We start from the raw sequence: 16,568 nt of genomic DNA on the forward strand, positions 1-16,568 counted from the left end.
AGGGCAGCGCTAAAGCACGCCCATCAGAGCCGGTGACGTCACTGAACACACTGCCCGGCAGTGTGCTATTGTAAATAAAAAATCGCTTGCCCTGCGGGATTTAGCGCAGGGCAAGGGAGCGCATCGGAGCATGAGATGCTCCGATGCTAGCCTCAGGGGGGCTGCCTGGGTGAAAATAAGGGTATGTCCGGGTTCAGCTCTGAACCCGGACAACCCCTTTAAGGTTCTGAAGTTTGCAGATGGCACAAAAGTAGTTGGTCTCATACAAAATGGGGATGAGTCTGCATATAGGCATGAAGTGGGACAGCTTTCCTCCTGGTGCAGCAACGACAACTTGGAACTTAATACTCTTAAGACCATGGAGATGATAATAGACTTTAGGAGATCTCCCCCCGGGCACCTCCCTCTAATCATAAATGGAGCTACATCAACCCGAGTAGAGTCATTCAAGTTTCTTGGGACCACAATTTTCAACAACCTGAAATGGAACAACAATACTGTCACTATCATCAAGAAAGCGCAACAGAGGATGTACCACCTATGGCAGCTGAAAAAGTTTGGCCTACCACAAAAATGAATGGTGCAGTTGTACACCGCGATCATCGAATCCATCATGACATCATCTATGGATGTATGGTTCGGCTCCTGCTCAGTATTAGAAAAGGTGAGACTGCAGCGCATCATCCGAACAGCGGAAAGGATAATTGGCTGTAGCTTACCTTCAAGTGATGCGGGGTGCACACGGCCGGTGCCCGTGTATTGCAGACCCACTGTATGCGCCGCAATACGGCCACGGTCGGGCAATGGCTGTGTGCATGAGGCCTGAATGTCAATATCAGTAAGCTGGACAGAGAATTTAGAAAAAGGGCAAACAGCAGGTGGCGCTATACAGAAAGATTTCAGTGAATAACACTGTGAATATACTAAGTGTTTAATTACATCAAATTTCAAAAGTATTCAGAGCCAAGTGCTGGTTTGAAAAATGTAGAATATTTTTGTGGGACAACCCCTTTAAGGAAAAAAAATGATATCTTAGGGTAAGTAGCATCCGTCTCACTATCCAATTGCCTGTAGTTCCCTTTTCTTTGCCTCCAGGCTTTAGGCAAATATTCAGAAATCTAATCAGTAATCTGGAGGAGGAGGAGCGGGATGAAGCTGCAGATTCTGGTACTACCGGCAAACTGCATAAAGGGGGGAGGACGCAGAATGCTTCGGCTCAGAGAATACATCACAGCTCAAGCCTACATGTATGAAACAACAAAAAATAAAAATTGTAAGATATCATTTAATAAGAAAAGAAAAAAAGAATATCATGTTTTTGATCAGTTTCTATTAAGACTATACAGCAAAATACTGGCAGTAAACCAAAAAGAATAATCCACTGCACCTCAGTCACAGCGGGTGCGGCATAAGGAAGATGGTGAGGTTTAGGATGTGCCATTTTGTGCCCAAATTTTCACATAAGTGAAAGTAAAACAACTAGTCAGTGGTATAAAGTTAGACAACGCACCAAAATGTATCATCCAGCATGAGTCGCTGTGATACATTTGGTGGCTCTTTAGTTTATCTGCCCCAAAGAGTTATTAAACGGTGTAGGTTTCCCGGTGTATGTTTGCACATCTGAGAGGACAAGGGAACAGGAAAGATAAATTTAGAACACCTAAAACCAATCCATCATTCTGCACACTGATTTCCTTCTTAATGGAAATCATCCAGAAACAACCAGCATTTTCCCCCCAAGATAATCTACACATTTTCTACTATTTAAGTAAGGCCTAGTTCACACGAACGTATGGCTTTTTATAGTTTTTTGCGGTCCGTTTTTCACGGATCCGTTGTTCCGTTTTTGAGTTCCGTTGTGTTTCCGTTTCCTTTCCGTTTTTCCGTTCCGTTTTTCCGTATGCCATGTACAGTATACAGTAATTACATAGAAAAAATTGGGCTGGGCATAACATTTTCAATAGATGGTTCAGAAAAAACGGAACGGATACGGAAGACATACGGATGCATTTCCGTATGTGTTCCGTTTTTTTTGCGGACCCATTGACTTTAATGGAGCCACGGAACGCCTAAGGCCTAGTTCACATGAACGTTTTTTTTGCGGGTGTACGGGCCGTTTTTTTGTGTTCCGTATACGGAACCATTCATTTCAATGGTTCCGCAAAAAAAACGGAATGTGTTCCGTATGCATTCCGTTTCCGTATTTCCGTTTTTCCGTTCCTTTGAAAGATAGAACATGTCCTATATTTGGCCGCAAATCCCGTTCCGTGGCTCCATTAGAGTCAATGGGTCCGCAAAAACAGAACACATACGGAAATGCATCCGTATGTCTTCCTTATCCGTTCCGTTTTTTCTGAACCATCTATTGAAAATGTTATGCCCAGCCCAATTTTTTCTATGTAATTACTGTATACTGTATATGCCATACGGAAAAACGGAACGGAAAAGAAACGGAAACACAACGGAACTCAAAAACGGAACAACGGATCCGTGAAAAACGGACCGCAAAAAACTATAAAAGCCATACGTTCGTGTGAACTAGGCCTAAAAGTGAGCCAATTATGTGTGCAAGAGTCTGAACTTTATTTCTAGAACTTTATTGGATCTCTCCCCCAAGTAAAATGTAAAACTTTTTCAAAATGGCTGCTTGTACAATCTGCAGTACTCCACTGTTACTGAAAACGCTTCACACACAGTAAACTGTTACTTCAGTACGTGGAAATGAATGCTACCAAACCCATAATGGAATGAAGATATAGAACAATGCAGAAACGGCTGCCATCAGCCCTTCATAGCCCTTAAATGGATATTTCTGGTTTAAGGCCTCCTGCACACAAACGTGTCCGCCCTGTGGTCGTGCTGCGGGCCGCAATGCACAAACACCGTCCGTGGGGCAGCCACAGTGGATCGCGGACCCATTCACTTTAATGGGTCCGCGATCCGGCCGTTCTGCAAAAAGATAGGACATGTTCTATCTTTTTGCGGAACGGAAGTACGGGACGAAACCCCACGGAAGCACTCCGTAGTGCTCCCGTAGGGTTCCGTGCTTCCGTTCCGCATCTCCGGATTTGCGGACCCATTGAAATGAATGGGTCCGCATCCATGATGCGGAATGGCCACGGAACAGCGCCCGTGTATTGGGGGTCCGCAATACGGCAACGGGAAGCAGGAGACCTAAACCATTTGTTGTCTCATCATGAAAAATTATACAATTTCCCAATATATTTCTGGGGCCAATTCCTTACGGTTTTCAATACCCTCCCTCCTTATAAATAGAAAGTACATTAGACAATTGTGCAAGTTTCATAATACAAAGAATAACATTCATTAACATAAACCTGAATACTCCTTTAGGCTTTAGTTTTTTTACGAGTTTTTTCAATTCCAAATGACACGTGTTTTTTTGCTAGTGGCGTTTATTTCAGTTGGGGTGGGGGTTTTGCATTTATTATAAAATATAGAACATGGTGAAGCATTTTTTTTTTTTATTCTTGACGTTCTTCTATACCCTTATCTATAAGGAAAAAAATGTAATTCACACATGACATGCAAAAAATTTATATATTTTTACTGTCTTTTTTTTTTACTGGTAAAAATAAATGCAAAATGAAAAACTGTGGGGGTCATTTATGAAGACCAGTGTTTTAGATGCTGGTCTTAATAAGACCATGCACGGTGTCGGCCTCTATATAACTTCGGCGTATCCAGTGCCAGTCTAAATGTAAGCCAGCTTCCTTGCATTGTGGGTTGAAACGGGACTAGGATCACGTGCCCAGTGTAAGGCATGTGATCCCAGAAGTGCCCACTACAGAATTACAGTGGAAGCACAGCGGTATGGATAAAAAAAAACCATTATGGTCAAGCTATTCTTATATCAGTCAGATGGGAGGTCAAAAATATAACTGTATAACCCCTTTAAAGAGGCTGTCCAACACTTTACTTATTGGCGTTGGTCTGATACCCCACATCTCTGCTGATCAGCTGTTCTGCACAGCTTCATCTGTAGTAGACAGAGGATAGACTATCACATGCAAAGGTTTTGACAACCCCTTTAAAATACTCTGATGTACTCTTGAGTTACCACTGTTCATACACATAGCTAATTTCGGAATTCTGTTGGGGTACAGACTAGGATGTATCTACTCTCCGTATCCAGTTACCACAATGCATTGGTCACTGGTACAAGGAAAATAGCAACTTATAGCTTCAGATGTGTATGGAGGCAAAAAAATATATAAAAAATCTAAATTCTAAATTGCTTTGCAAAAGCAGTGGCTTTCCATTATAGTTGATGCAATATATGGTAAAGGGCTGTTTCACATGGTCAGTATTTAGTCAGTATTTTGCATCAGTATTTGGTCAGTATTTGTAAGCCAAAACCAGAAGTGGAAAATACAGAGAAAAGGTATCATAGAAATATGTGGGCTTCTTTTGTGTTTTGGACCCACTCCTGGTTTTGGCTTTACAAATACTGATGCAAAAATACTGACCATATGAAAGAGGCCTAATAGCAGAAACTGGAGCCTGTACCAATACAATAACTGGGAAAGGCTACCCATTACGAGCTGGCTAACATATTAGGCTACTTTCACACGAGCGTTCGGAGCGGATCCGTCTGATGTTTCATCAGACGGATCCGCTCCGATAATACAGACGTTTGTCAGACTTTACATTGAAAGTCAATGGGGAACGGATCCGCTTGAAGATTGAGCCATATAGTGTCATCTTCAAGCGGATCCGTCCCCATTGACTTCCATTATAAGTCTGGACGGATCCGCTCGCCTCCGCACGGCCAGGCGGACACCCGAACGCTGCAAGCAGCGTTCAGGTGTCCGCTCACTGAGCGGAGCGGAGGCTGAGCGCTGGCAGGCGGATGCATTCTCAGCAGATCCGCCTCCACTGAGAATGCATTGGGGCCAGACGGATGCGTTCGGGGCCGCTCGTGAGCCCCTTCAAACGGAGCGCACGAGAGGACACCCGAACGCTCGTGTGAAAGTAGCCTTAGTTAATAAAAAATCTATGGAAACACAAAAGGGGTTGGTCAGCACATCCCAATGCGCAGGTGCACGCTGCTATGACTGGAAACACAAAACAACACAACATATAATGCAACAGCTCTCTGCGAACCAAATAAAGTACAAAAACACATTATAATGCTTATGCTATGCTAATAAAGTAGAGCTGCTTGGCAAATACATTTTGTACAAAATTATTTGAGCCCGTCTGCCGCACGTCAAGGCGATCTCTGTTAGACGTGAACTTAACTCTAAGTTCTACCTGTTAAGTGCCATGACAGCGACCATGGGGGTGTAGGTTCCACATGCATGCTGGGTCCCCTTTGATCTTTCAAAGGGGACCCAGCATGCATGTGGAACCTACACTGCGGCAGACGGGCTTAAATAATTTGGTACAAAATATATTTGCCAAGCATCTCTACTTTATAAGCATAGCATAAGCATTATAATATGTTTTCATACTTTATTTGGTTCGCAGAGAGCTGTATGTTGTGTAGTTAATAAAAAGTCATTATGACAATGGCTTGTGTTCGTTGCCTGTCACAGGGTCTCAATTCAAAACATCAAACTACTATATTCTCCTACACAACCACCATGAAAAAAAGGATAATTAATTCTAGTTCCCACTAAAATTTACATAAATCTGCAATAGAAATCGTTTAAAAATGTTTTATCTCAGAAAGAAACGCAACTTATCACAAAGGCCTTCGTGAGCCTAAACAGATTGAAGTTAACAGCATATCATTCTTTTTCCTTGTATAACCTATTGCAATCACTACCGTATTGCTCGTACATGTGACTTGTCATTCTAGAGCTACACTGCCGAGTGCAGAGAGCCGGATGAAAGTCTCTGCTAATTACATGTTTACTAACCCTCAGAAACCTTTTAATTTCCATTATAAAGAATAAATACAGTCGGCTGCTGGTTTAAACAATGACAATATTTATTTGGAGGCCTAAAAGGGAGGAACAAAATTGCTGCAATTGAAAAAAGACCCTTTAGAAAGTTTCCAGCCCATCCATAGAGAAGGAGAGCGCCACAGTTATCAGCTAGGTATTATATCCGAACATCTTGCTGATTACTGTGTGGAAATAGCAACATCCTCTGAGATCACCCGCACCTACAACGAGAACGGAGCAGGTTGAGCTGTGGCTGGAGGACCCCGGATTTCACGGGGTCCGTCAACCACCAAGCACTGTTCCCCGCCGCTCCCATAGAAGTGAATGGGAGCGCACCGTGCATGCGCGGCCCCTGCTCCCATTCATTTCTATGGGGCAAAGGGAAATAGCCGAGCCAGTGCTCGGCTATTTTCGGAGGCCCCAAAGAAATGGAGGGCGGCTGTGCATGCACAGTGCGCCCTCCTTTCATTTCCCCGCTCCGTTCTCATTGTAGGTGTGGGTCCCAGAGGTGGGACCCGCACCTATCAGACAATGGGGGCATATTCTAGCGATATGCCCCCATTGTCTGAGATGGTAAAACCCCTTTAAAGGAGTTATCCTTTTTGTGGGTTCACAGGTTGCGCGTGCGTGGTTTAGAACAGAACATGATAGAAAGAACAGGATTTAGAGCAGAATTTTAGTAGAGTAAAGTGAGTCCTGATTACCCCACCCGCACAGGAGGATTGGCAGCCTTCTATGGACACACACTGATGGAAATCTGTCTATCATCCTCTGTGAGCGGGGTGAGTCCTGGCAAATTAAATAGATGGTAAGAATTAATGATATACATTCTTCAATTTCAGAATTGCCATCATTTCATACTCAGGCCATTTTCACATGTGGCGGTATGTGTTTTTGTGTTGTAGAAGATTTCATAGTAAATTCATCTGAAAATGACAGCCACGCATATTCTGCCACATATTTCACCCACACTTTTTAGAAGTTAGAAGGTGGCCCACACTACACAAAATAAGTCAATTGGTAGATTTACTTTTTGGTCACTCAACTGCGTTACAATTTTCCTCAAATGTCAATATTTGACGTACTAGAGATGGGTTTAGGGTGAAGATCTTCAGGGGGAAAACATGAAATACTGTACTTGATTAATGTAGTTAAAAAAACTGTCTGAGATTAAAGGAGGACAATTAAGAAGACAAAACTAGAAAAGAAAGGATCAACATTTAAAAGGGGCTATCCTATGATTAATGTAAAAAAAATGGAAATCACTCTATTATATAGTGTATGACAATCTCTAACAAAGCTACAACCAACCCTATACCTCATAAGGATCCCCAGATCTCCCCATTTATTGTTCCTATTGCTGTGCTACATTTATTTCAAGCTGGCAGCTCAGGGGGTGCGCCCTTTGTCCAGGGATGTGCCCTGTAACTGTCACATCTATTAGGGTCCATTCACACGTCTGTGAATGTGTCCGCATCCGTTCCGCAAATTGCGTAACGGGGGCGGACCCATTCATTCTCTATGGGGCAGACAGCTGTCCGCATTTCCGGAGCGCGCCCCCGATCTTCCGGTTCAAAATATGAAATTCGCTCATCTCTAGATGCAATATTATCTCATAATTTCAACTCTGAACAATGGTATGAGAGACAAACCAAGCTCAAAAGTGAATGCATGTACGTCACAGATAGGTCTGTCTTTTTTTCACTTTATTAAAAGGTTTTTAAATTGAGCATACACTTCAAGTGATGACGCCAACATAGCTGATAGAGGCCTCCACAATGCGCTCAACCAATATTGTATCCATAATGAGTCATGGGAAATGTCATTTCCTAGGTTGAAATGATATGATGCAGTTGCTTCAATGATTTCCATTTCCACTCCTATTTAAACACCTGCCCAAGAACGGTCTTCAGGCCAGATGCTTTGGACAGAATAGCGTGATGTGGAAAGTAGCAGTCTGTCATGTTGAAATACAAGACATAACACCTTTTTAAGTCATTTAAAATGAATGTAAATTTGTAAATCGCCCATTTATACACTCAACTCTTACACGTCGCTAATGCAGTAGATTATGAAAAGTGAGATTTGCAGGCTGCTTCTAAGGAACGTGGGTAATGACATGCAAACATTCCCATTTATAGGCTTCATTTTCCTTTTCCTGACACATAATACAGCTTATGAAGTATCACCTGGATCTGAGCAAGAAACCAATTCTGACAGGAGGAATAAGATATATATCTTGTACATGACCGTCACTTAAACAAAAAAAAAAAACTCTAGATATTAAAAGTGAAAGAATAACATGAGATATAAAGATACACATGTGCAAACGTATGCACAAGGCAGATAATGTGATGAACCATCAGCGCCTTCTACTAGAGGACCTGTCACCACTCCTGACATGCCTGCTTTAATAGCTTCATGCATTCCCCATATAATAACAATTCTGGAACATCTATTATTATGTCTCTATGTTGTGCCATTCCTTTATTATTTGTACTAGAAGTTATGAATTAATTGCTATTAGCCTTCAGTAAGGGTACAGAGGGGTGTTACCAATTGGGGGGGGGGGGGGTGTCCCTGCACAGACTGAGAATGGCAGCACTGATTGGATAGAGTGAGTCTGTACAGGTGAACACACCCAACTGGTTACCACCCCTCTGTACCCTTACTGAAGGCTGATAGCAATTCAGTCATAACTTCTAGTAGGAATAATAAAGGAATGGCACAACATAGAGACATAAGAATAGATGTTCCAGAATTGGTATTACATGGGGAATGCATGAAGCTATTAAAGCAGGCATGTCAGGGGCGGTGACAGATCCTGTTTAAATTACATTACGTGGCATTATACAAGGGTGGACTTTGAGATTCTTGTGAGCACAAGGGTTTAGACCATATGACATGAACCCTTTAACCCTTTTATCAACAACTGGTTTCACTCCACACATAATAGAAAGGTTTCGAATGATATGTCTGTTTTCTGAGGCTTGCGAGGGCTTGAATTTTCTGCACACTGTAATTTCATCCATGAACTACATCTAAGTTCTAAAGACATATTATTTCTTCAGGGGAATTACAGACACCAGCACCTTTGAAATAAATAAATTGCTGAATCCTTGCAAAGTGGGTCGCACCCCAGTTTTATGTCGGTCTTTTTCATATAGTATTCAGTCACTCCAGATTATAAATTTCTTACAGAGCTGAGATAACAGTTGACATTTGCAAAAATTTAATTCTATATTGATTTTATTATTTTTATTATGAGGCAGTTGAGGCACGCTATCTGGCGACACCAATTACATCTCCTTATATCTCCTCTCTGCATCGGTTCCACAGGGAACATTACACATGCAGAGTAAATATATCCAGATGAGTAATGCACCAAAAAAATGTTTTCCAAAAAAGCTGTCACCACAGCTATCCTACAGTGATCCCTATCATAATGGAAATAATTAAATGTTCAGGAACAATGTAGTAAAGTTAATAGGAAGATTAAAAATAGAGTTCAGGAAGTCACAAGAAAATCTATAGAAGAGGACAAAACTGGGAAAGGAGCAAAACCTAAAGGGGTTATGTTATGACTGATGTAAATAAAATCTGATATCAGTTCATGACCATCTCTTTCTAACTAAGCTGGAACCAGCCCCGTACCTCACATGGATCCAGAGATCTCCCCATTCAGTGCTCCAGTTGCTCTGCTAGATTCTCTTCAACCTGTCAGCTCAAGGGGAACCCTTTCACAGGGGGCATGTCCTTTCTGCTGCAGCTGTCTCTCTGTAAGGCCCCTTTCACACGGGCGTTGCGGGAAAAGGTGCGGTTGCGTTGCGGGAACATGCGCGATTTTTCCGCGCGAGTGCAAAACATTGTAATGCGTTTTGCACTCGCGTGAGAAAAATCGTGCATGTTTGGTACCCATGGCTTGGGATCGGTGTTCTGTAGATTGTATTATTTTCCCTTATAACATAGTTATAAGGGAAAATAATAGCATTCTGAATACAGAATGCATAGTAAAATAGCGCTGGAGGGGTTAAAAAAAATAAAATAAAAATTAAACTCACCTTAATCCACTTGCTCGCGCAGCCCGACATCTCTTCTTTTTTGCTGTGTGCAGGAAAAGGACCTGTGGTGACGTCACTCTGGTCATCACATGGTCCATCACATGATCTTTTACCATGGTGATGGATCATGTGATGACCGGAGTGACGTCACCACAGGTCCTTTTCCTGCAATCAGCAAAGAAGGAGACAGAAGAGAAGCCGGGCTGCACGAGCAAGTGGATTAAGGTGAGTTAAATATAATTTTAATTTTTTTAACCCCTCCAGCACTATTGTACTATGCATTCTGTATTCAGAATGCTATTATTTTCCCTTATAATAGCATTCTGAATACAGAATGCATAGTACAATAGTGCTGGAGGGGTTAAATCGGTCCCCATCCCGATCGTCTCCTAGCAACCGTGCGTGAAAATCGCACCGCATCCGCACTTGCTTGCGGATGCTTGCGATTTTCACGCAGCCCCATTCACTTCTATGGGGCCTGCGTTGCGTGGAAATCGCACAATATAGAGCATGCTGCGATTTACACGCAACGCAGAAGTGATGCGTGAAAATCAACGCTCATGTGCACAGCCCCATAGAAATGAATGGGTCCAGATTCAGTGCGGGTGCAATGCGTTCACCTCACACATGGCACCCGCGTGGAATACTCGCCCGTGTGAAAGGGGCCTAACTGTCAGTAGATACAGCTGGTGGCTGTTGAAAGATGGAACTGAGCATGTGCGACCACCTCAGTAGGTGAACTTGCACATTACAGAAAAGAGAATATCTTACAACAGTAGAAGAAACTGTAACAGAAAGTAAAATGATAAAAGTAACTACCGTATTTTTCGCCCTATAAGACGCAAAAGTGGGGGGGAAATTGCAGTGCGTCTTCTGAGGCGAATGCTGCAGTTTACAATAATACACCGCTGACTGCATGCTGCACAGCGCGGTCGGCGGGTGTATCAGTGGGGAGGGAGAAGGGGCTGGGGGCCGTCATCTAGTTTTGAATGGCAGCGGGGCCCGCTGCAGTCACTGTATTCTATTGCACCGGGCCCCGCTCACTGTAGTAACCCTATCTATAACTGTAGGCATTGTTTAACAATAATCTTCACTTACTAACGTCCGTATCAGGCAGGAGGCCGGGCGGGCGGGCACTGGCAGCGTAACTCACTAGGTCATGCTCCTGCTCCGCCCACTTTATGAATGAAGCAGGCGGCGCGGGTGCGTGACGTAGTGAGTTACGTTGCCAGTGCCCGCCCGGCCTCCTGCCTGATACGGACGTTAGTAAGTGAAGATTAATGGATGTATTGAAGATTATTGTTAAACAATGCCTACAGTTATAGATAGGAGCCCGGTGCAATAGAATACAGTGACTGAACCGGGCCCCGCTGCCATTACAAAACTAGATGCCAGCCCCCACCCTCTGTATTGGGGGACATTCACACTCCACAGGGACACTGTTATGGGGGGGGGGGGGGGGGAATCTGTGGATGACACATAGCATAAGATACTATATGTGTCATCCACAGATCCCACCCATAACAGTGCCATCCACAGATGCCCCCCATAACAGTGCCATCCACAGATGCCCCCATAACAGTGCCATCCACAGATGCCCCCATAACAGAGCTAGCCACAGATGCTCCCATAACAGTGCCAGCCAGATGCCCCCATAACAGTGCCAGCCACAGTTGCCCCCATAACAGTGCCAGCCACAGATGCCCCCATAACAGTGTCAGCCACAGATCCCCCATAACAGTGTCAGCCACAGATCCCCCATAACAGTGTCAGCCACAGATCCCTCATAATAGTGTCATCCACAGACCACCATTAGTTCAAAACCCACCAAAAGCACACCTTTTGGTTAAAACATTTTTTTTCTTATTTTCCTCCTAAAAAACCTAGTTGCGTCTTATGGGCCGGTGCGTCTTATAGGACGAAAAATACGGTAGTTTTTCATGTTGCATTATATTAGAATGGCACAACAAGAAAAGAGAAAGACAAGAAACCCCCTTAGATAAAGGGCAGCAAATGAGTTCTGTGAAGAAGGGATGGCCAAAATACCACTGTGCCATAGGAGCGCTCATACATATCAATAGAAAATAACCCATTATGTACCATACACAGTACTGTAGATGGCTCACTGACCCAATCTTATTATATTCAAGCTATATACGGTACATAAACCGCAAAACTCAACAACTAAATCTGCATTTTATAAACACAAATACAACCACCGGCATATACACGTTAATAGAACACAAACTGTACATTAATCGCGAAAAAACTACAGATATATACATTTTTCCCTTCAGAGAAATGTAAATCAAATTGTATTCAATAATAAAAACAAACAACCTATCTGTAAAGTAACATAATGTTACATTTCAAGCAAGTATATTGAGACATGACCAGTATTCAGATTACAACGGTCTACTGCTTCTGAAGTAAAAAAAAAGGTCTCTGAGACATGATGCAACAGGTACACATTTCGATATGGTAACATACATGTAGCATGTACATACAATTCTAAACAGGGCTTCAAACCTTGCGCCCCTAGAGACAACAAAAAGATACAATATAACAAATAAAAAACCATTGGTATATGTAATAAGTTAGGCTGTGTCCACATTTTTTCCTGTGTCTACTCCTCTGATGGGACAGAAAACCGGAAAGATTTGCTGAAATGTAAACAGAAGGGTTGTCCAGTCTAGAAGCCGACAAGCCCAATGGTCAGAACCTGTGCCCAATTAAAAGAAAAACACCCGCCTGTCTGCCGTCCTGCACCACTGCCCCGTTCCCAGAAGCTTCGGCCCCCCAAAGAACCAGAAGTGGCTTGGCTCCCTGACTGCTGTGGCCAATCATTGACCTCGAAGGTCACATGTACTAGAACGGTATGTCACTGCCGTTCTAGATAATGTGACTGTTGAGGCCAGTGACTGGCTGCAGTAGTCATTTTAGGCCCACCGGGGACCCAAAGCAGTTTCCAACCATTGGTGTTTTTGGCTCCAAGGTTAACAATGTATGCCACAGGCAATGTATGAAATCAGTGATTGTGTAAAATGCCTAAAGTATTCAAAGTATGAAACGGTTAATATTTCACACATTTCCTAGGCAGTCTATATAATGCCTAAAGGCAAACTATAAAATACTCCCTTCCAGAGGTTGTCGCACAGCGCCATAAAGTCACCACCATAACAGTGAGGACAACCCTCGTCTCTCTGGTATTTCTGTAAGAATGTTCTGTTTTTCAGCTATTTTATTACAACTGTAGTTTATGTTGCATTTCTTCCTTTCATGTTTTAACATTTATTACTGGTTAAAGGGAACCTGTCACCATGAAAATGCAAAATAATCTGCAGGCAGCATGTTATAGAGCAGGAGGAGCTGATTAATACATCGTTTTAAAGGGGTCAGCTCTGAACCCGGACATATACCCTTCTTCACCCAGGCAGCCCCTCTGAGATAGCATTTCATGCTTCGATGATCTCCCTTGCCCAGTGCTGAATCGCAAAAGGGCAAAGGCTTTTTTTTGGAGATCCGGTGATGTACCGAGCTCTCCATGGGTATAGCTAGGCGAAAGCTTCTGTCTAGTAGTGAGCCCGGTGACATCACCGGCACTAATGGGCGGGCTTTAGCGCTGTAAAACGGCGAGGGCAGCGCTAAAGCCGGCCCATCAGTGCCAGTGACGTTACCGAAACCACTGCTAGGCAGAAGCTTCCGCCTAGAAGTGTAGAAATGTACGCAGAACAGCACATGAAATGCTCCGATGTTCATATCAGGGGGCTTGCCCGGGTGAAAATGCGGATATGTCTGGGTTCAGCTCTAAACCTGGGCAACCTCTTTAAATAAAACTTGTAATTTATACAAGTAAATTCCTGCTCATTCTGGGCTCTGAAGTCCAGGAGGCGGTCCTATCAGTGATTGACAGCTATCTCTGTATACACAGTCATAGAGGGAAGGCTGTCAATCACTGATAGGACCGTCTCCTGGACTTCAGAATGAGCAGGAATACACATGTATAAACTTTACTGAATCTTTTCCCATAGCTCCTCCTGCTCTAGAACGTGGTGCCTGCAGCTCAAACACCATATTCCTTTAACATTTCTTACTTTTTGTACATTTCCTACATTGCCCGTAACATATCCAAACAGTGATTGATTAAAATATTACTGTCAAGCCTATGGAGGAGATGCACCGCTACCCACCTTCTCCATTCACTGCACCCTGTTGACATCTCTTAATAAATAGCAAAACAACTCTAGGGGGGCACCCGCCAGCTATCAGTTCATACCACCCTGGCATCCACAACCCTTGGGAAATAACTTTAAAACATATTCTAAGCGGATACTTAGTTATTACTGCAATTAGTAATAGTATTTGAAGGCGGAGTACCAGCACTTCCCCATTTTCCGTCCTTCAGTTTGCATTAAGGGCATTATGCCCTGTACCTAAACAACAAGAAATGGGGTTCACCGCTCTCTTATGTGTTATCCACATTGCTCTTCACCAGGGGATTCAAAAGCAAAGACATGCCAGCTAGCAGCTGCCAGGGAACAAGCGTAACGTAATAGGTGCTCCAGTTCCACCCTGGCTGAACCCTTTTTAATTATGCTCGATCCTGGGCAGCTGCCTCTTATTCTATCTCTGTACTGGAGGCAGCAGGTTGCCATAGAGAGAGCAATATGCTCAACGCACATAGCGCTTTGGTTGGGGAACAGTTTTTTTTCTTCTTAATTTGCGCTATCTGACCAGATGTAATAATAACGCAGCTCCAACATATTCTACGTACAGAAGCGGGACATCATTTTAAGAAGACTGCCTCTTGGGGGGACAATCTTTATAATTTTTTCTATGATCTGAAACATTTTACCTTAGATGGGAAATTAGAGAGGAGCGATACATGTGAATGTGCCAATATTGAATACTGGCATTACTATGCCCACATGACATGCATGGCACAAGAGTGTCCCTCCTGTACTACACAACCGGTGCAAAAGTCTGAGGAAGGGGGCAGCGAGAAGGACCATTTGGAAGTGTATTCTGCATGGGCAATAGATGCATGCCAACGCCATGTAGTGTGTGCCCACGATATTGGCCGATCCCACAGTACTATTAGGGCAATATGGATTCCTTTGACGCTCTACCATCTACAATCCCTGGAGTGTGGGCGCATGAGGTCTATGCCAGACACAACTGGAGGTGAGAAGGTGAGCCAGGGAAGGATTACAGGGAGGACACAGCCTCCCTGGTACTGAGCTCTCACTCAGGCACTGCCCCTCAGCATCCTCTCCAGGCACACAAGATAAACTTTACTGAGGAGCAGGAAATCAACTTCAGCCACAAAGTGACCCTGTATGAGGAGACCCCCCACTCTCAGGAGGTGCAGTGTCCATGAACCCCCTCCTAGATTACAATAGTCTCCTTTTATCTCCTCACACTCTGACGTGTCTTACAACCAATGCTTGGTCGGTGAGTGACAAGCGAATGTGGAAGTGAAAGAGGAGACAAGCTCCTGTTGTAGCTGCTCACACCCCCCTGTTCAGGCACCGTCCATGTCCCCCTGCCGACCCTTCCCAAGGGAGAACGTACCATCAGGACATCTCCGAGGGGGGGTAAAACAAGAGTGAAGTAAAACACCCTTTCATTGCCTAAAGCTAGAGAGAGCAGTGTGGGACTTACCGTGAAGTGCGGGGCTCCCCGGGTCGTCTCAGGGCTGGCACAGAGAGCCGAGCTGCTGGGATGTCTTGTCGCCTCTTTCTCTCTCAGTCCCTGCTTCTCAGCTTGTTCTGTGTCTTTCTGTAGCAGGAAGGAAGAAGGGAATGAGGCAGGGCTGACGTGAATGGATGCAAAACAGCTCCTCCTAAGCCTGCTCTCTGTGAGAGAGAAAGACAGAGGAACAGAAAGAGAGAAGCGGCAGCAGCCACCCAGCAGCCTGTCTCTCTCTCTCTTTTGTTTTCTCACTTCCTCCCCTCCTCCTCCAACACCAAGTTTTCTTTCTCTCTTTACACTAAAGACGGGGGATTTTTTTTCCTCCCTTGGAAACTCCTCTGGGGGCATTAAAAGCAGAACCAGTTTGTCTTCTCCTCTTTCTTCCTCCTTTCTCTTCCCTCTTTTTTGTTTCTCTTCAGTTTTATTCAGACATTGTGTAGGAGACATTTTTTTTTAGACTAGATATGAAATATAATCCTAGAGAATAGTGGATAATTTAAGTATGGCTGCAATGTGTCACTTCTCAGGACTGAGGGGAGCATAATGTTACATTTACCTCAGAAGGAAGCAGCGAGATCCCTACCTGGGAGAGACACCACAGCCCCAGTCACTACAGGGTCCTCTGCTGTCTCACATCTCATTATCTATCTATCCATCCATCCATCTACATATCTATCCATATATATATATATATATATATATATATTCCATATTATCTATCACTATATATCATTTCTATCTATATCTTCTATCATATATCAGCTTATACATTGGACATATGTTACCTCTATCTGCAATCTCACATAACTATCCCCCACCTATCATCTCTCATATCTGTCTATATAAGTATCGGTATCTCATATTTTGCCATCATTGTCTAACATTTATATATATAAAT

The 16,568-nt window shown here is 43.6% G+C and overlaps 1 protein-coding gene across 1 annotated transcript in view; it reads right to left on the reverse strand.

The window, feature by feature from the left end:
• ZNF710 (zinc finger protein 710) overlaps window positions 1-15,912 on the reverse strand; it is a 107,958-nt gene extending 92,046 nt beyond the window's left edge. The window contains exon 1 of the mRNA XM_040414135.1: window positions 15,641-15,912. The gene's annotated coding sequence lies outside the window, so the exon portion shown is untranslated. The remainder of the gene's footprint in view (window positions 1-15,640) is intronic.
• Between the last annotated feature and the right edge of the window lie 656 nt (window positions 15,913-16,568).

The sequence above is a fragment of the Bufo bufo genome, chromosome 1 (assembly GCF_905171765.1).
Source record: "Bufo bufo chromosome 1, aBufBuf1.1, whole genome shotgun sequence".
Lineage (NCBI taxonomy): Eukaryota > Metazoa > Chordata > Amphibia > Anura > Bufonidae > Bufo > Bufo bufo.